The sequence below is a fragment of the Peromyscus maniculatus genome, chromosome 6 (genome assembly GCF_049852395.1).
Source record: "Peromyscus maniculatus bairdii isolate BWxNUB_F1_BW_parent chromosome 6, HU_Pman_BW_mat_3.1, whole genome shotgun sequence".
Taxonomy (NCBI): domain Eukaryota; kingdom Metazoa; phylum Chordata; class Mammalia; order Rodentia; family Cricetidae; genus Peromyscus; species Peromyscus maniculatus.
Window position 1 is genome coordinate 24,967,216 of NC_134857.1, and position 19,770 is coordinate 24,986,985.

At 44.0% G+C, this 19,770-nt stretch overlaps 1 long non-coding RNA gene across 3 annotated transcripts in view; it reads left to right on the forward strand.

The window, feature by feature from the left end:
• Positions 1–7,231, forward strand: part of LOC121830090 (uncharacterized) — a 49,600-nt gene extending 42,369 nt beyond the window's left edge. For all 3 annotated transcript variants that reach the window (XR_006073009.2, XR_006073008.2, XR_013052042.1), the window contains one exon: positions 5,943–7,231. This is a non-coding gene — a long non-coding RNA (uncharacterized LOC121830090). The remainder of the gene's footprint in view (positions 1–5,942) is intronic.
• Positions 7,232–19,770: the final 12,539 nt, after the last annotated feature.

The following is a 19,770-nucleotide window of genomic DNA, read 5'->3' on the forward strand; positions in this document are numbered from 1 at the left end:
TTTCTTTTCCCACTTATCCCCCACATGTATTTTCTCACATCTATTGCATCTCCTTTAACATCTAGTCCTCCCATCTTATAATCCTCTTTCTAGTTTTGTGTACATATGTGTAGTTTCATATCTAGGGTCCACATATCAGAGTAAATGTGCATTTGCTTTTCTGAGTCTAGGTTAGTTTGCTTCACCATTATTTTAATGAAATGATTTCCACTTGCATCCATTTTCCTGCAAATGCCATGGTCTTATTTTCATCTTTATTCTGCTGTGTCTATGTACTGCCTTTCTTTATCCAGTCATTGGTTGATGGACATCTAGGTTGGTTCCATCTCCCGGCTGTTGTGAATAATTCAGCCAGGGTCCTGCCAACAGCAAACCAACTTTCATATAACCCCCTTTCTTTGGAATTGTGAATCTTCTATGGTCGTCAGTGGACAGGCTGGTATTTGTGGAGTGGATATCACACAGGATCCGGTGTTGGACAAAAGGCCAGCTTTACCTTGTATTTCTTTACAGAATGACCTGAGCAATGCACTTCCCCTTCCTTAGGCTCAGTCCCTTCATTGTGTTTGGGGATGAAAGCAGCCTCACCCCAGAGGCTGTGTGTGAGGATGAAGAGAAACAGTCCTGTGAGTTTGTGATGACCATGATTCTCCTCCCTGGGGAGCTGAGAGTGCATCCGAGTTTGAGAACATGTGGTCTAGGCTATGTTTACTTTCTCAGCTGACTCCCTGAGATGAACAAAGAACAAAGGCACAGTGCTTACATAAAGGGAAAGTAAGGGACATCATATGGGTCACTGAGAGGTAAACTCACAAGGGGAATTGAAAAAGAGGGCACTGTAGGTAGTGATCCTCAACACTCCACTGCCAATGACTCCTTGAGCTGCTACAATGCAAGGGCAGCTCTCTCTCTCTCTCTCTCTCTCTCTCTCTCTCTCTCTCTCTCTCTCTCTCTCTCTCTTTCTCTCTCTTTCTCCCTCCCTCTCTCTCTCCATTCTTTCCATTGGCTGTTCATGTTCCTTCTCATTATAGAGACATTAACAGCAAAGCTCAGCTTCTATTAAATCAGATTTTTTGATTAGAGCTCTGTTTTTGCCTTCAAAGGAGTCTTCTACCCTAAATGTGATGCAGATGTTACAGTCACTCTAGAGTGGCTTCCAACTCTTCCTTTAGGCCATTCTTCTCAAGTCTGTGTATGTCTGAACACTGTAGTAGTCTCTGAGATAAAGAAGTTGGGGAATTAGAAACTTAGCTTCAATCTTGCTGATTAATTTTTAAGTAAGATTATCCTTCTCATAAGATTATAGAAATGGACTCCTTTCTCAGGTTCCTCCCAAGTGGAAGATGTTTTCCCCCTCAACTCAGTTGCCTTGGAAACTGTAGGTGAAGCAGTGTCTTTTTGGTTTCTAGGGATCCTAACAAGCTATCTGTCTTTTCAACTTTGAAAACCCTGAGCTCGTGTCTTTAGACTCTACCATATAAGATCTTTCCCAAGAGTTCCCATCTAAAACTTTTTTCCTCTCTCCCATCTTTATTTGATAACTCTACCATCTGTGCTGTGTTTATATCCTTCATTATTCCTACAATCAATCTGATCAGTTGTTCTTTATCTACCCAGCAATGTGGTATTGTAATATTTTGAGTTTTTCTGTTGCAATAATTTCTTCTATCCCATTTTAGTTGACCACAGCACAGCATTATTATCATTGCAGATACCCTCACATCCTTCAGAATCTCTCTATGGAAATCATTTCCATACTATTTGATAGTATATTTTGAGCCTCAGTCTCACTCCTACTCCATTGGAACTTTGACTCTTTGGGACACTATGGGCACTGACTGTCCTGAAATTGACTCTACCAATAGTTCTTTCTTTCCTCAATGTCATGTTGCCTTTTATCTTCTTGCCCAGACACCTCCCCCCACATATCTCACCAGGAATGTCTGAACCTGGGACATAAGGCAGCGGGGAGGTTCTCTTAGGAAAATGGCTCATCACAGGGAACGACCCACAAAGCTCGGTTGTTCCCTTTTCTTTAGTTACAATGTGAGAAACTGATGCTACAATAGAAAATTCTTGTCTGTGTTGTCTGGACTTGCCTGGTTTTCTATCCTAAATCCCAAACAACATCCAATGCCACTAGAAAATGCTATTTTCTTGTCTTTGGCACATTCATGCCTCCCACTGTGGTGATATTGTGTTCTCCAAAATACTGTGTACCCTAATAAACTTATCTGGGGTCAGAGAACAGATATAGAGGCCAGAAAATGGTGGCACACACACCTTTAATCCTAGCATTCCAGAGGCAGAAATCCATCTGGATCTCTGTGAGTTCAAGGCCACACTGGAAACAGCCAGGCATGATGACACACGCCTTTAATCCCAGGAAGTGAGCCTTTAATCCCAGGAAGTGAGGACAGAAGCAGAAAGGTATATGAGGCATGAAAACCAGGAACTAGCCTGGTTAAGCTTTTAGGCTTTTGAGCAGCACAGTTCAGCTGAGCTTCATTCTGAATGAGGACTCAGAGGCTTCCAGTCTGAGGAAACAGGATCAGCTGAGGAACTGGCGAGGTGAGGTAGCTGTGGCTTGTTCTGCTTCTCTGATCTTCCAGGCTTCACCCCAATAACTGGTACTGGGTTTGTTTTTATTAATAAGACCTTTTAAGATTCATGTTACACCCCACTCTTTAAAAACGTCTTTCCTTCCACATGTCCTTCCTTTCAACTCACTTAGGCTTGGCCAATAACTTCTACAATTTAATAATAATGATCCTCTCACCCCAACACTAAAATGTATCTTTAACCTACCCACATTTGCTTACCCAGGGTCCCCAATGCTGGAATTATTTTCTCTCTTAACTTTTTTCATCACTGAATTACTCATAATAACATATAGACTTTTTTTTATTACTAATCATGTCTAAGGATAACCCTTGTCGTTTATCCCTCCCATGATCCATTTCTCTCTTCACATAATCTTCAAACTATTTGTTTATACTTACTGTCTCTATTTTCTCACCACTTTTTCCTGTTCATAGGTCATTCTGAGTAAACTTCTTTTTGCACCCATTGCTTTACTAAAATGATTTTTATTCAGAATTTTTGATAGATTCTATTATAGCAGTCAATTTTGGAGACTAATCTTATTTAGCCTCTTAGAGATTGAGAATAAGCTTGAGTTTCTTTTCCTTCTTGTTTGTTTTTTTCTGTAATGAATTATGAAGGAATGATTATTAATAGATAATGAAAGTATATTCACAATTCATTTTAAACTCTTTCATGATATAGTTTATCATTTTGAAATTTCTCTGAGCTATCTTAACAAGACTTATTGAACATATGTGTTGTGGAACAATCTTTTTGTACACTGTGAACATGTGTTGCTCTCATTGATTTAATAAAAAGATAAATGTCCAATAGCTAGGCAGGAGGAGGTATAGGCAGGAGAGCCAGATAGAGAGAACTCTGGGAAGAAGAAGGATGGAGCTGCCAGAAAGAGAGGGAGCAAGACATATAAGAGGACAGGTAAATGCCATGAGTCATGTAGCAACATGTAAAAATGGATTAAGTTTTAAGCACTAATTAGTAACAAGGCTAAGCTATCGGCTGAGCTTTTATAATTAATAATAGTTCTCAGTGTGGTTATTTGGGAGCTGGCTGGTGGGACAGAAAATTCTACCTACACATATGACTAAGGGTTTGCTGGTGTCTGATTGAGTAGATAAACATTTCATTCTTTCTTGAAGCCCCCCCTTTCCCCAAGTGACCAAATTTCCCTCTGAGTTTTTTTTAACTATCTTCCCAGACTTTGGGTATCCCCTTTTATACTTCTCTGGTTCCCACTGTTTACTACTTGATCTTGGAATGACCTAACACTGGGGTCATTTATGTTGTTGTCCAATTACATGGGTTTAGATTCTGACTCTGTCACTTCTTAGCAGTATGACCTTGGAAATTTAATACTACTTTTGTTTTTGAAAAATGAAGGGCTGAAGGGTGGTGAGGGGGCTCAGTAGTAAAGGCACTTGCTGCCAAGCCTTAATAACCTGAGTTTGATTGCAAGAGCGCACCTTGTAGAAGGAGAGAACTGACTCTTATAAGTTGTCCTCTGACCTCCATGCTTGTAGACAGACAAATACACACACACACACACACACACACACACACACACCTAAATGTCTAAATGTGAAAAGTTGAAAGACCAATGAGGGGGGCAAGAAAAGATAGTAGAAGGGTGAATATGATCAAAGTACCTGGTATACACGTATGAAAATATCATAACAAAACCTATCATTTTGTATAATATATGGTAAATTCAAAAAATAAAATTCTAATGTTAAAAACAGGCAAAGGAGAAAAAAGAATAATAGTACCTGCTTCTTAGAGATGTTGCAAGGATTAAATAAGTTAATATGATCAGAGCATATTGAATGACTCTTGTTCATAGTAAATCTATATTAGTCTATATTAATGGTAGCTATCATCAGTCATCACCTTTTTCACTTGTGCTAAAGTAGAAGATTTGCTATCTGGGTGAAGGAACTAGAAAATGATCGTAGGTGGCCTTTGTCTCTGCCACATAGATTATACATACATGAAATAATGAGGCCAGAATGTAAAAGGAGTCAAGATGGATTTGAGGGGCTGTGGAGGTGGCTTAGCGGATAAAGCACTTGCCATTCAAACATGAGGACCAGAGTTGGGTCCCCAGAACTCACATAAAGCTGGCTATCTAGACTAACTGAGCTGGCTGGCTGGACTGCCTGAATTGTGACCTGTAGTTCCAGCAAGAGACCCACCTAAATATAGAAGTTAGAGAGCATTAAGGAAGACATCCAACACAAAACATGGCCTTCATAGACACATGCACACATGTACACACAAATACATACCCACAGGTGTGAACACACATACATACATGCACACCCTCACACACTTAAATAAAAGAAGGGATTGGCATAAAAGTCAATAACTTTGGTTGGGAGCAATAGAACCTGTTCCTGATAGTTCAGTCAAATTAGGTAGAGATGGTTTATTGGAAGATATTAGAGAGTACAGGAGGTCCAGAATTTTGGGAAAGTGGGGTTAGTCATTCATTGTCATTGTTAGTGTAGCTAAGAATGAAGACTAAACTCACTGAGAAAGGATTCTAGCAAACCGCCATTCTTAGTATGTATTGCTGCTTGACAAACCCCAGATTCCTAACTTGAAGCTATACTCTGGGCCACCATTGCCCCGGAAAGGGCCTTCCTCTACCACCGTTCTTGTCAGTCAGTCAGTCTCCAACTGTAGGGCCATCACTGCTAATCAGTCTATCGTCATCGTGTCAGGGCCTTCAGGCAGACTATTTCTTGTCCCTGGAGAGTCCCTTCCACCCTCTGTCATTCTTCCTCCTTATAGGCCATTGTTGGACACCTCCTAGGTTCTGCCTTATCTTTTATCATTCAGTTAGCTGTTACTTCTTGAATGGCATCGCACTGGGAGCTCCTTGGGACCAGGGATTTGTGTTTTGTTCACTATTGCGCCCCATTACAGAGAGCAGCAACTGTCTAGCAAATGAATGGACAAGGGAGCCCTCATACTCTCAGTGTTCGTGAGGTTCCCCAAATTTGTCTCCAGTATTTAGCATTCACAGTGTGCCTGCTACTTTAGGCGCCTGGTATTTTGTTTAAATATGTATCCGCACCGAAGGCCATTATCAACAGAGTAAAGAAAGCAACTCGCGCAATGGAAGAAAATGTTTACAAATTGTGCTCATTACTTTTCTCACTGCCATGATACGATATTTGGCAAAGCGAGTTCAGGGAGGAAGGATTTGGTTGGCTCCTGGTTTAAGAAGAGACACAGTTCATCATGGCGACAGGAGTGTGGGGTGGCTGGTCACATCTCACCAGCAGTCAGGAAGCAGAGATAAGCTCCATCGATCTCTCCTTTTTATTCAGTCTAGGACCCCAGCCTTTGGAACCCTGCTGTTCACACTCAGGACGGGCCTTCCCTCTGAGAGAGTATTCACTGACACATCCTTATGGACACATGGAGAGGCTGGTTCCTTCGGTGACTTCAAAGCCAGTCAAGCTGACGATGAAAATGAACCATCACACTGATCATATGTCTGAAAAGGGATTAGTCTCCAGACTCATAAAAAATTCCTAAAACTCTACAATATAAAATAAATTTTAACAGGAGCAAGATCTTGGGTAAACATTTATGCAAAGAAGACACATAAATGGGCAATAAAGCCATGAAATGATTTGAAAGGTTAGTAGCCACTCAGGGACTGAACATCAAACCCACAATAAGATACCACTTCCTGCTTATTTGGAGGCTGGCTGTTTTCAAAAGAATCAGGCAAACAAACAAGCCAGAAAATAACACGTGTTGGTGAGGATGCACAGAAATTACAACCTTCACGCTTTGCTGGGAGGAATGCAAAATTGCACAGCTTGAGAAAAGCAGTCTGCTGTTCCCCCCAGAGTAAAGATAGAGTCTGATCCGGAAATTCCACTTTTAGCTATTTCCAAAAGAACTGAAAGCAGAGGCTTAAATAGATAACATACACCTACATCCACGGCAGCCTCATTCACAATAGCCAGAGGGTGGGGACACAGCCCGGTGCCCACTAATAGTGACTAGATACACAAAATATGCAGGGTGTGTGTGTGTGTGTGTGTGTGTGTGTGTGTGTGTGTCCGTGTCCGTGTCCGTGTGTGTGTGTGTGTCCGTGTCCGTGTGTGTGTGTGTGTGTGTGTGTGTGTGTGTCCGTGTCCGTGTGTGTGTATGTGTGTGTGTGTGTGTGTGTGTGTGTGTGTGTCCATGCATGTAAGGACTATTCAGCTTTATAAAGGAGTGAAGTTTTGAACCTTAAGGCTACTACATAGACCTTGAGGCCACTTGGTATGCTGAGTGAAACAATCCAAACACAAATAGGAAAATATTGTACATTTCCATCTCCATGAGGTACCTAGAATAGGCAAACTCATAAATAAGGAAAAAAAATGAGGTTTTTAGGAGCTGAGGAGGGATGAAAAGGGAAGCACTTTTTAATGTAAACGACATAATGTTAGTTTCATAAGATGTAAAAAGTTCTGTGGACAGATAGCCCACAATATGAATGTATGCACAATTTGAATTATGTAGTGCTGCTGAGCAGGGCGCCTAGAAAAGATGAAAATGGTAAGCTTTCTGTTTGTATAGTATCGCTACAATAAAAATGCAAAATTGAAAAGTAAAAGCTATATTCCCTTACATTTAAGCTCACTGGGGGTGGGACCTTGGCTGTGGTATTCCCTGCATCTAACTCAGGATGCAGGCTGGCACAGCAGTACCATTTGTTGGAGCTGAGCGAACGAGTGAGCACACAAAGAGTGCCTGGACTGGGTGGAAGTGAAGCTATTTGCCGCCAGGTTTCCGTCCTGAGAACACTGGCCAAAATCCAGCATAGCATTATTTCAAAGGTTCCGTCTTTGATTCCCACAATGCTCCTAAACCACTCAACTTCTCAGGGTCTAGGTCTCTGTATCTTTAAATTTTGTGGGTGGCCTTTGACCAGCCCCCTTTTGACGTCCTCAAGAGAATTGATATTCCTATATGTTACAGTCCTGGGCTCTTGCTTAAGGTGATGTCTTTGTTGTGCATGGTAAGAGTGACTTAAACTCACCCACTAGCCATTCCCGCTCGGCTGTGGCAGGTCTCACCTGGTCCATCTCAGCCACTGCTGTCTTTCTCCTACCCTGAAGGCACCATGCTGCCTGGTGCTTTTGGTGGATGGACCACAAAGGCTTGTTAAGCTGCTCGTGTATCCTTCATGTCTGTTCACATATCAGATTGTAACCCCCAGAGGAGGAGCGCCAGATTGTTAATCCACATTCATGGTTCTAAATTTAGTTAATGAACACATCAGGTTTACCCTCACCATGACGATGAAGATGAACTTCCATTATTTTGGGTGGACCTACTGAACGTTATAGGTTCTTAGAATTTTCTGGACAGTTTCTTCTCTTTCACTTCAGTACCTTATTCCCCCAGAGTGGAATGCACAGACATAGGAAGGTAGATGGTCTGAAAACAAATGTACTGTAAAACATTCACTCTGGCTACAAAAATACAACACCCCAAACTGAGCTTTCTTTGCAGTCTTTAAATCCAGATGGTAGTAAAATTTGACATTTCAATTCTGTTTGGGAGATTCATTTTGTTTTTAAATTGGGAAGAACCATGGGCTAAAAATTGCCTGGAGTGCTAGGAAAGCCTGGTGAGACCTCTTTAGTGGTGTTGTTAATAAGGCTGTGGTATTTGAAAGGGAATTTGGAGACACAGTAGATAGAGGCTGTACACACCTCTACTGGATATGAATAAGGGTCCTGGTTCTTCAAAGCATAGAGCTAGCTGGTCCTAACGAATTGTGAAAGAGACAATGTAAGAAAGAGGATCAGGACCAAAATAGTGGTCATAATTCCCTAGTGAGTCTGGAATTTTAAAATTTGCAGTAGAATTATGACATTTACAGTTGATACATAAATATTCACATTAGTTGCATTGTATAGACAGATGCTTATAGATCCCATTACAAAGGCTGAGTTATTGTCCTCAATAGTCTTTTTCCTCCCCGCCCTCCCCAAACAGGGTTTCTCTGTGTAGCCTTGGCTGTCCTGGAACTCGCTCTACAGACCAGGGTGGCCTTAAACTCATGGAGATCAGCCCATCTCTGCCTCCTGGGTGCCAGAGTTAAAGGTGTGTGCCACCACCTCCCAGCTGTCAACAGTCCTTTTATAAAGTACTGAAATTAATCATCACATGAAGTCTTTTCATTAAAAATGTCCATAGTGGAAGGAACAACTTAATTAAAATCAAGAATTAGCGGTTCAGAGCTGTCAAAACTAGGTAAGATACTTCCCAACACTTTGTTGGCAAGACTTACTTTTGGTTAGAGTGTCCTCTATATTCTTAAAGAAAATCATAGAAACAAATAGGCAATTATGTATTATAGTTAGTGATTTGATTGAGTTTCTTTTGGTAGAAAGGGAAGAAAGCTTGTCTTATCTGGATTTGATGAAGGATTATTTGCTCCTGCAATTGACTACTCTTAACAGGGAGGGTAGCCTAGCTTCTGTTTGGCAAAGGTGCTCTCGTGATACTTCCAGGTTCATCTCACTCCCCACTTCTCTCTTCCACACAGTGGTCTCCTTCTCAAACAGAGTCTCTTCATGGGTGCAAGAAGGCTGACTTTCAAGGCTTCATGATCCCAAGACAGCAGGTCTGTTGTGAAAGAGAGAAGCTCTGTATCTCAGAAGACAAAAGAACATTCTATGTCTGTTGATGATCCAAATTAGGTCATGTGCCAATCTTTAAATCAATTACTCTAGAGCAGTGGTTCTCAACCTTCCTAATGCTGAAGCCCTTTATTACAGTTCTTCATGTTGTCGTGACCCTGAACCATAAAATTATTTCTCTGCCACTTCATAATTGTACTTTTACTACTATTATGAATCATAATATAAATATCTGATATGCAACCCCAAAGGATGTCATATGATGAGGGCAATCGGTGGAAGAGGAAGAAGAATAAGGGGGAAGAAGAATTGTTGAGGGGAGGAAGAGAGGGTGAGGAAGCTGTACGGATGGAGTTTCTCAGGGTTGGAGAAAGAGATCAGAGAGTGAGAGATGGAGAATGAAGTGACAGGGTGAGATCTGAACATGTTGCTCTGGACCAGGTTCTTGTAATCGCCCCCTCACCGCCCCCCCCCCCCCCCCGAGACAGGGTTTTTCTGTGTAACAGTCCTGGCTGTCCTGGACCTCCCTCTGTAGACCAGGCTGGGCTCGAACTCACAGAGATCTGCCTGCCTCTGCCTCCCAAGTGCTGGGATCAAAGGTGGGCACCAACACTGTCCGGCCCTTGTATTCTCTTTAATAGGCTTTGAGCAGCACAAGAATATTGAATACTGCACACTCGAAAGTGAATTCTCTAAAATTGGATGACTTAGGTTTCCAGATCGATAAAGGATTACACATTTAAAAAAAATAGAAATTTCATTAACCTGCTTATAACCTTAGCTGAAGGGGACAACGTGGCCATGTTTTGTGCCCCAAAAGTGACTTCTGCTTCTGTCACTGAACTAGGGAAGGTTCCTGGTTGTTGGGTTGCCTGAACATTGGCCAGTTACTGTGGATCTGATCTGGAAAAAGCAGATGCTTGGCCCATGAGCTTTCTCTTCTCTGGAACTTGTGTTACCAAAGTCAAGACATTCACTCAGTCACTACCTGTCTGGCCAGTGTCAGGCGCATTGCAGGAAGGAAGGACTACAGACAGACAGGAAATTGCAGGTGGGGGAATAACTCTGAAAGGACTGAAACAGACTGGTAGAAAGTTGTGAGCACAGAGAGGTATTTCGTAAGGCTGGGTGGGTCAAGAGGGATTCTCTGAAGAGATGATGTTTGAAGATCTGGGGGAACTGAGTTCCAGGCAGAGGGCCCAGCAGGGCTAATGACTCGGAGGTAGGACTGAGCTTGCTGAGGATGAGTGGGTCACCCTGGAGTAGCATGGTGAAGGAGAGGGCAGCAAAAGCCCGCACCACAGAGAGAGGTGCTCTCCACAGGAGTGTGGGTTTGTTTCCCAAGTGCGCTAAGAAGCCTTGAGAACCTGAAGTGGACGACAGCCTGATGTCTGTAAACAGAGGCATTCCTTGAGAGAACACCTCTGAGGGGGAGAAAATAAGAAGGGAAGAGGTTTCCCAGGGAGCTGACTCAGAGACCCTGGACCTGGAGGGGCTGGAGAGCAGAAACCAAGGCCGAGAAGCAGCAGAAACACGCTCCCTGTGGAGTGGAGATGCCCTGGTACAGAGGGTAGGGCGAAGAGAGTCTAAACAGTAGAACGCAGAGGGCGCACGGAATCCAGCTGTCTCCGTGTTTGGAGGCTTCGCGGCTCCCTCAAGACTCTGCACAGTGGCTCCTCCGAGGTCTTCACTTCCTTATTGCTCCATTGATTCTTTCATTAAACCACCCTCTCCTTGAAGAGCTACCTCGAGAGACTGTTACTGGAAACTAAACCTAGCCAATGAGAATGAGTGGGACCCAGCGACGCACAGTGTCGTGTAACTTGCCTTACTTCTCAGGTCAAGATGGGCATCTTTCACGACACTGCTGCAGTGACTGCGGCGTCCCCTTGGCTCATATGGTGTCTGTGGTGGGCACCTTGCGCTCTTCCTCACCATATGCTCTCTCTGTCCATTTCATTCTGGCCGACCCACGCTCGGACCTCGTTCAAACCTGCTGCTATAGCCACACTGTGTATTTCTCAGTTTCTGTCTTGGGCTTCTCACACCCTATGTGGGAAACCCGTGGGGATCCAGTTAGCGCTTGAGTATGTGCGGACTTGGAAGTGTGACAGTGTTAATCCGCACTGGAAAAGCCTTACCCAGTGGAGGATGGGAGGCAGCGAATAAATGCTCCCCAATACTGCCTCAGAGGCTGACAATGAATGGCGATGTATTCTTCTGTGGTTCCGCAGAGGCTCCTACCTGAATAATCACCAGTTTCCAATACTTTCTGGTTTTATAATCCATCTTTATAAAAGGGTTTCCTTCTCTGTTCCCCGTGTCAGTCCTTTACCGCTCCTCCTTGAGGTCACCTCCTAAAGTAAACTACACCTGTGTGAACACTCGGCCTCAGCCTTCTGGCTAGAACTCAGGCCAACCTGCTTGCCCTCTGTATCTCCTTACAATGCACATTTAAGTAGATTCCTTTTTTCTTTTCTTTTTTGTTACACCCCAATTGGAAATACATATTTGCAATTTCTTTAGGAAAAAAACTACTACAAGTGAAATTACTAAATTTATGACTGAATAACACACACACACACTTTAAACCTTTTCTGTATGTTCTGGAGCAAACCCACTTACATTTAACAGTTTCATGTTTGTTTGTGGGAAGAAATTAGCCACTAATCCAGGGTCAAAATCTATCTATAAACTTTCCCTTCCGGGGTTGGTTGTGTGCTGGGTCCGACTGCCTTCCAGAGCTTACACTAACACTTCTGGTGTGACTCTGTGGACAGATTGACTCTACTGTAGGGAAGTCAAACACAGAACTGCGTTGGAGGGGTCTGGCTTTGCCCATCATGATTTGAGGCTTTCTACCATGACAAGGTAAGAAGGCGTGGGGGACCAAGATGTCAGTGGAATGAAAAGACTCGTATGTTTTACGTTTGAGGCAGTCTTTCTACTCAAGAAAGTTTTCAGCAACTATAAAGAGCTTTCATCTAAGTACTAGTACTTCAAGACCACGGCAAGGATTTCTTTTCAAGACGGGAAAGGAGACGGCACCAGCGGCGATCTCTGCAAGTGTCACTGGAAACAAAGTTGTATGTAGCCCTAGGTTGGCTTCCAAACCACTGTCGAAGTCGACCCAGGTTGATTTTCTCAAACTCCCCGTCCTTGACAAAGGCTCCTTCACCTTCACTGCAGTCAGAATAGAGTCGGAGTTAACAAGAACGCAAAGGAAACAAGGCTGAGATATCCTATCAGGGCGGCTGGTTCTCCTGATCGTACCAGCTTACACATACTTTAGAGAGCCCCACCATGTGGAACACAGGCAGGCGGCTGACTAGATGTGGTGACTGTGGTTTCCACAAAGGCTTGTTCTGTAGATGCCTGGGTAGAACTATGGTTTTGTCTGCAGAAACCAACGTCCTACTTAGAACATTTTGATTTAATAGCACTTTCCGCATTATCTTGACCTGTAATAAAAATGTTGGGCCTTGGCCTCCGACCAGAGTGGACGCTTCATAACACCATTGTTTCCACGGAACAATGAGAGTCTATGTGTGCTGTGTTGATTTAAAATGACTTTTACTGGAACCTAACCCACTTAAAGGGATGCTTTTTCCTTGAATTCTTTCTCTCTGGGTATAAACATGCAGGGTCTGTAGTTAGAGGTTTAAAATTGCTGCTAGGAAGCATTCCTGACAATGAAGTTTTGACTGCAGAAGCAGAGCCACAGCACAAAGGTGGGGGCAGACCAATCAGGGAGTTTTGGGGTGGCGGTGGAGGGGTTGTGGGAAAGCACTTGAAGATTTGGGGAATGGAACTATCCAGGAAAAACTGGACCTTTTGAAACTATGACCAGGCCGTAGTGTAGGTTATGAGTTGAAAGGGGAGTCTGCTGGTTAGAAAGGTGGGTTAGGTGTGAGGTGATGGCCTAGGCCAGTGGGATTGTACTAGAAGCACGCACAGAGCGGGAGAGGATACTGGAGGCATTTGAAAAGGTGTAGGATGTGGTATAGTAGAGGGACTGGGGAAGAATGGTCAGGAGGACAGCGTTTGTGTTTGTAAGGGTGCAGCCGGGGACTTTACAGGCCTGCTTTCCCCCTCCCTCCCTCCCTCCCTCCGCCTCTTCCTCCCTCCCTCCCTCCCTCCCTCCCTCCCTCCCTCCCTCCCTCTCTTTCAAAGCACTCCTCCTGCCTTAGTCTATGGAGTGCTGGGATCACAAACATGTATCACCATGACTGGATTTGGGAACACCAGCCCCTCCGTCCCCATCTACAGGTACAAAGCATTGCTGGACCCAGCGTAGATAATAAATAATAAGTACTTGCTGAAATAAGGACGCTCATATCACCCAAAGTGACCATCTGTCATTCTAAAACTCACTCTTCACTTGTTTGTTGATTCCTACCTGTGATTTACCAACCATAGCTCTGCCCCTCAGCATGGCTGGTTTGGTTTGCTTTGTAGCATGTTATCCTTTTATTTTCTTCTACATGAAAATCTCAGCCTCCCCAAAGGGTGAGGCTTGTGTGGCATTTCCTTCATCTTCGAAAGCAGGAAGTGATTTGTGGGTAGCCTGGCTTCCCACTACCCACCTACTTACCCCAGGAAGCCACCGAGAGGGAAGTACCGCACTTGTATTTACTGCCTTTGTGTGCTGTGTGGGGACTAGAAGGAGAGGGTTGCTCTGCCTGGAGAAAGCAGAGGCCTGGGTTTGTACCAATGAAACTTCTCAGGAAACTGGCACTTTTGGACTTGAAGGGCAGTCTGGAAATCCACAGCAGATGGTGAAGGAAGGCTGGAAGAGTATAGGAACAAAACAAGTACAATAAGAAATTTAAAAATGATGTGGGACATTAAGAAAGTGGCAACTTTACTCAGTTGTTGGAGCAAAGAGACCTGGGTTAGATCATCTCTAAGTACTTTCCGACTCTGAGTGTATGGTTCTTTTCCTGGCTTTAAATGATAATTATAAAAGTGTGTGTGTGTGTGTGTGTGTGTGTGTGTGTGTGTGTGTGTGTGTGTTCATGTATGATGTATGTGCAGTTACATATACATATAGAAGCTGAAGGACAACCTTGACTCTTATTCTTCAGGAGACTCCATCTTATTTTTTGAGGCAGGGTCTCTCACTGGCCTGGAGAAGGCCAGGCTGACTGGCCAGTGAGTCTGGAGGTCCCGTTTGTACCAACTATTGGGATTACAGGTACAACTACTTGGAGTACATGCCATGCCTGGCTCTTTAATCCTTATTTATTTATTTGTAGGTTCTGAGGATCAAACTTGGGTTCTTGTGCTTGTATGCTGATATGGCCAAGACCTTATTAATGGAGCCATCTCTCTAGACACAGTATTATCTATTCACTGCCTGTTCACTATGGTGCCTCCTCAGCTCCCTCCCCATGGTTTATGTTCCCCCAGCATTCTGACTGTGTCCACAACTCATGGTTGTCACCTCATTTGTTAAGACTTAATAACTCAGTCTACTTAAGTCATGAGACACGGCTGCTGTGCTTTGAACTGCTGGTTTGGTGAGGTTGTGAAAAGGTACCTGGAAATTTATTAGGAGCTGCCTCCAACACAAATCAGCCTGTCTGCCCTTCGTTACTGTTTACAACCTACATATTTACACCCACACAGTATTTCCCCTGAGTCACAACGTTCCACTCAGGACCTGATGGCCCTTTTAGGTCTAGTCCACCCTAGAACTTTCATTCCTAACATTGATACATTGACAATCCTGTCATAGACGTTCAGACTACTTGAGCGTCTCCCTGGTAACACTGTCCTCTTGCTGTTAGGGCCTGAACTTGTTTGATTTAACAGATTTATGACTGGACCATCGCATTGCCCATGCTGTAATTTTTTTTTTTAACAGTTACTTCATTCTCATCTTTGAGAAAAGTCCTTGGTACATAGGTGCAGGTTTGCTGAACTTAGATTCCTCTGTTTATTAAATTTGAAGAGTGTGTATTCATGAGGCAGACATGGTGTTAGGCCAACATTGTAGTACTGGCTACAAGTTCTGGGTGAATACTGAACCAGCGCATGAGGCTGCAGGAGAACTTTAACCTTTGAGTCCCATAAAAAGGCACGGTCTTAGGAGAAGAGCATACAAGTGTTTAGTCACACCAGGCAGCCGAGGGAGGCATCACTGCCTGTCTCCTGTGGTTTCAGGTGCTTGGCTTGCTATCTGGCATTAGTAGCTCTCTCACCTGGGTGTTTACTGAGCCCCAGTGGGAACTGTGCTGCTAATGAAACCTTCATTCAAATCAGAGATGAACCAAGACTTTCAACATCAGAACCCCCGTAGGGGGAATGTTCCACCACAGGTGTGCTTTACACAGGAAATTTGGAGCAGAAAATGTTCATCTTCACACATAGCACCAGATTTTAGATTATGCAGACAAAATAAATCTCCTTACTGGTAATGCCTGAAAGGATGCTCATTCATGTGGCCTGACAGTGAGAGCAAGACACCCAAGCCAAGTGCCTGCAACTAGATCACATTCAACCATGCTTCTGAGGGTACTTCTTTCATGACCTCTCTTGGGTGTCACAGACATGGGGCTTTCTGAGATATCTTCAAGTACTGGTGGCTATAGGACCCAGCAGGCTCTGGGAAAGCTCAGATGTGTGTGTATTAGACATGGCAAAGTAATATAAGCTTTTATCAGTGATGGGATCTTGCCCTCTAGCTGCTGTCTGCCTGTGGTGGCTTTTAGAGTGACGTTGGGCAGTTAGTGAGTATTGGTTTGGCTTTCATGAAATTCTGTGCTATTAGTAACTAGCGGTTTCTCTAGTCCATCTCCATTCATCCACTGGCTGCCTGGTGTGACTAAACACTTGTATGCTCTTCTCCTAAGACCGTGCCTTTTTATGGGACTCAAAGGTTAAAGTTCTCCTGCAGCCCCATGCGCTGGTTCAGTATTCACTCAGAACTTGTAGCCAGGTTATTGCTATTTCTCTCTTAACTCCAGACCAAATGATCCCCAACGATCCCAGGAAACAGAGAGGGGATCGTTTGCTGTCGCTAGAGTTTTCCTGCCTTGCCCACAGTCAGGACAAATCTCTGTCACCTGCCAGTCCCACAGCCGCTCAGACCCAACCAAGTAAACACAGAGACTTATACTGCTTACAAACTGTATGGCCATGGCAGGCTTCTTGCTAACTGTTCTTATAGCTTAAATTAACCCATTTCCACAAATCTATACCTTGCCACGTGGCTTGTGGCTTACTGGCATTTTCACATGCTGCTTGTCCTGGTGGGCAGCTGGCAGTGACTCCTTCTGCCTTCCTGTTCTTTTATTTCTCCTCTCTGTTAGTCCCGCCTATACTTCCTGCCTAGCCACGGCCAATCAGGTTTTATTTATTGACCAATCAGAGCAATTTGACATACAGACCATCCCCCAGCACAGCCAAGTGCAGACCATCTCAGACCTGCACTCAGGCCCGTGGTCCTAATCATCCTCTATGTGGACCTGCTGGGTAACGCCACAAGGAACCCAAGAATGGCTCCCACAGGACATACAGAACATCCCACAGCAGTTTGCCTCTTCTGTTCTCTTCCCAGCTATCTATTATACTCCCAGCATCACACCCTGCTTCTCTCAGTCCTGCTACGACTGTCCTGATTTCATATGAATACATAGCCCATGTTCCATTTCTTCTCAGCATGTGCTTTAAGTCTGTACTAACAATCTGCGATCAGAGCTTGTTATAATGTGGATACTTTAGATGGAGTGGGACTGGGTCATTCCAGGGAAGTGTGGGTAATAGAAAAATTTCAAGTCACCACTTTGCATTTCAACATAATACTCCAAAGGGGGTCCCTTAACTTAGGCTATATGAAGATGTCAAATGTAATTATTGGGACAACTAACTGAACTGTCAGAGGACCTCCCCATCCTGCCCTCTGACATCCCTCAAATCTAGTAAGAAGTCACAACTTGTGTTAAAGAAGAGTTTATGCCAGCTGCACATGGCACAGAGAACCCTTCTGGACACCCAGTCTTTCCTCACTGATTCCTGTGTGGTCTCGTGTGATGGCTCATGGTCTGTTCTGGAGGAGCAAGCCTTATGTCACCTGGTTTCTCTGGGGTGCCTGACCTCTAGTGATGCCCTCCCAGATGTGGCAATGGATATTTGACACACTTTTCTCTAAGGAGCTAACACTGGTACCTGCATTCCTGGCAGATGCTCAGAAACTCTTGTTACACCATGAAGAGAGGAATTTCAGCTCGTTGTTGGAGCCTTTTTCTCCTTTCTAAGTATCTTGGGGAGCAATGCCCTAAGACATTCTCAGTAACAGCATCACACCTCTCCTGGATACCACTAGCCAGTGCATTGACATCTACTGAGGTAGGCAAGCACAGGGAAGAGCTGTGCAGCCTGCAACTTTGCTTGGTTTGAGTTAAGTACACTTCCCTTTAACCAGATTCTTTAGATTCACACACCATGTCCACAGCCTTTTCTGAACAATACACCCAGCAACCTTGGACCCCCACCTGTACAGGTTTACATGTACAATTCCCTCTGGACAATGGAATGAATAGGTTTCTCCTCCCGAATGACCATCAGCCTTGGACAATGTCTATTCAAATGTATCCCTAGTTCGTCCTGGCCTAAGAGTAGGAGGGCTAATACACCATGACCTGATTCTGGGTACACAGGCAGTGAGGCAAAACAGTGTTCTCAACTGAACTTTTAGGGAGAATCCCCTATTTATCATCTTATGTCTATGTGTAATTAGGTGTGCATATAACTTAAAATCAGATGCATTATGGGAGGGGGCATGTGCAGTAGAAAAAGGATTGTATGACCTAATCTATCAATCAAAACAGAGAACCACCTTCACTACGTGTCTTAAGAACCAAACTCTTCCTCTTGAACCCCATAAAATAATGCTCTCAACAATAGTCAGGGCCCGCGAGCGCTCTCCTGCAGCCTGCTGTCAATCTTGACAGTGTACCCCCCTCTAATCTACAGCATAGCTTTGCTCTGAATAAAGTTACCTTGCTACCTTTGCCCATCTCTGTGAGCCTCTGTTTCATTTTGGATAAGATGCCAAGAGCCTGGAAGACCCAGCTTAGACCTCAACCACTGGAAATACTATCAGTCCCTTCCCACTTTCTTTCCAAGGACATTTTCTCAGTGAAGCTTAGCTGAGGTTAGAAGGAGTAGCTAGTTGCCATGGCTCCTTCCTCATGTTTTCCTTTGAGACATTATTTCCTACTAGGAAACAAGAAGACTTAAATGTCTCTCATTCTTCTCCCCTGCATCTATCATGTTTGCATACTTCCCACTCCTCCATCCTCTAAATATGGACATATTGGTACGTGAGTGGCATGGTGATCCTGCGCCTGCATGGTTGTGATTATGCAAACACTCTCCCAATTATGGGCGCCTTGATAACATTTTCTTCTCGGCACTGCTCTTTATCTTCCCTCAAAGTAATAATGTGTAAACAAGTTCCATGTTCACGTATTTGCTGAGTTTTCTTTGTGCTTATATCAGGAGTAATTGAAAACTGTGGCTTGTGGACCAAACACAGTCGCTACCTGCTTCTGTACGTGAATCTCACTGAGATGCAGCAAAGCTCATCAGTTTGCATCCTGTCTACAAGTGCTTTCCCTGTAAGACACACACACTAGGCTGTTTGATGAAGAGTGATAAACCTAAAATGTTTATTATCTGGCCCTTTATAGGAGAGATTGGTCTTCTTTCAGCTTGTGTAATTCAGCCTCACACTCTCTAAATGTGCAGGATCTTCTCATAAGGCCTTCAGAAGCAGCCAGCACTCTTCTGACTTCCTGACTTGAGGCTGTCTCTTTTGGAGCAATCTGACTTGGTTTCTGCCCATTTAGTTTGCACAGGCTGCCCTCTTTTTACAATTATTTATTTGCTCTCTCTCTCTCTCTCTCTCTCTCTCTCTCTCTCTCTCTCTCTCTCTCTCTCTCTCTCTCTCTGAATACACTCATGCCACAGGGAATGTGTGGAAGTCAGAGGACAACTTGTAGGAGTTGGTTCTTTCCTCCCACCACGTGGACCCTGAGTGATTGAGCTCAAGCTGTTTGTTTTGACATCAAGCACCTTTACCTGCTGAGCCATCTTCCCAGGCCCCTTTTTGGCCTTCAACACAGCTCTCTGTCATTTGCCACCTTTCATCATCCATCTTAAGGGCTCCCTTTGCTCTCCTGTAATGGATCCTTTGCCAGATGTAGCTGATGTCTTATTTTGCCTGTGCTATTCTTTCCTTACATTTTTATTCTCTCTCTCACTCCCTCTGTCTCTCCCCCCACCTGTAGCTAGAGTTTTCCTGCCTTGCCCACAGTCAGGACAAATCTCTGTCACCTGCCAGTTCCACAGCCGCTCAGACCCAACCAAGTAAACACAGAGACTTATATTGCTTACAAACTGTATGGCCGTGGCAGGCTTCTTGCTAACTGTTCTTATAGCTTAAATTAATCCATTTCCATAAATCTATACCTTGCCACGTGGCTGGTGGCTT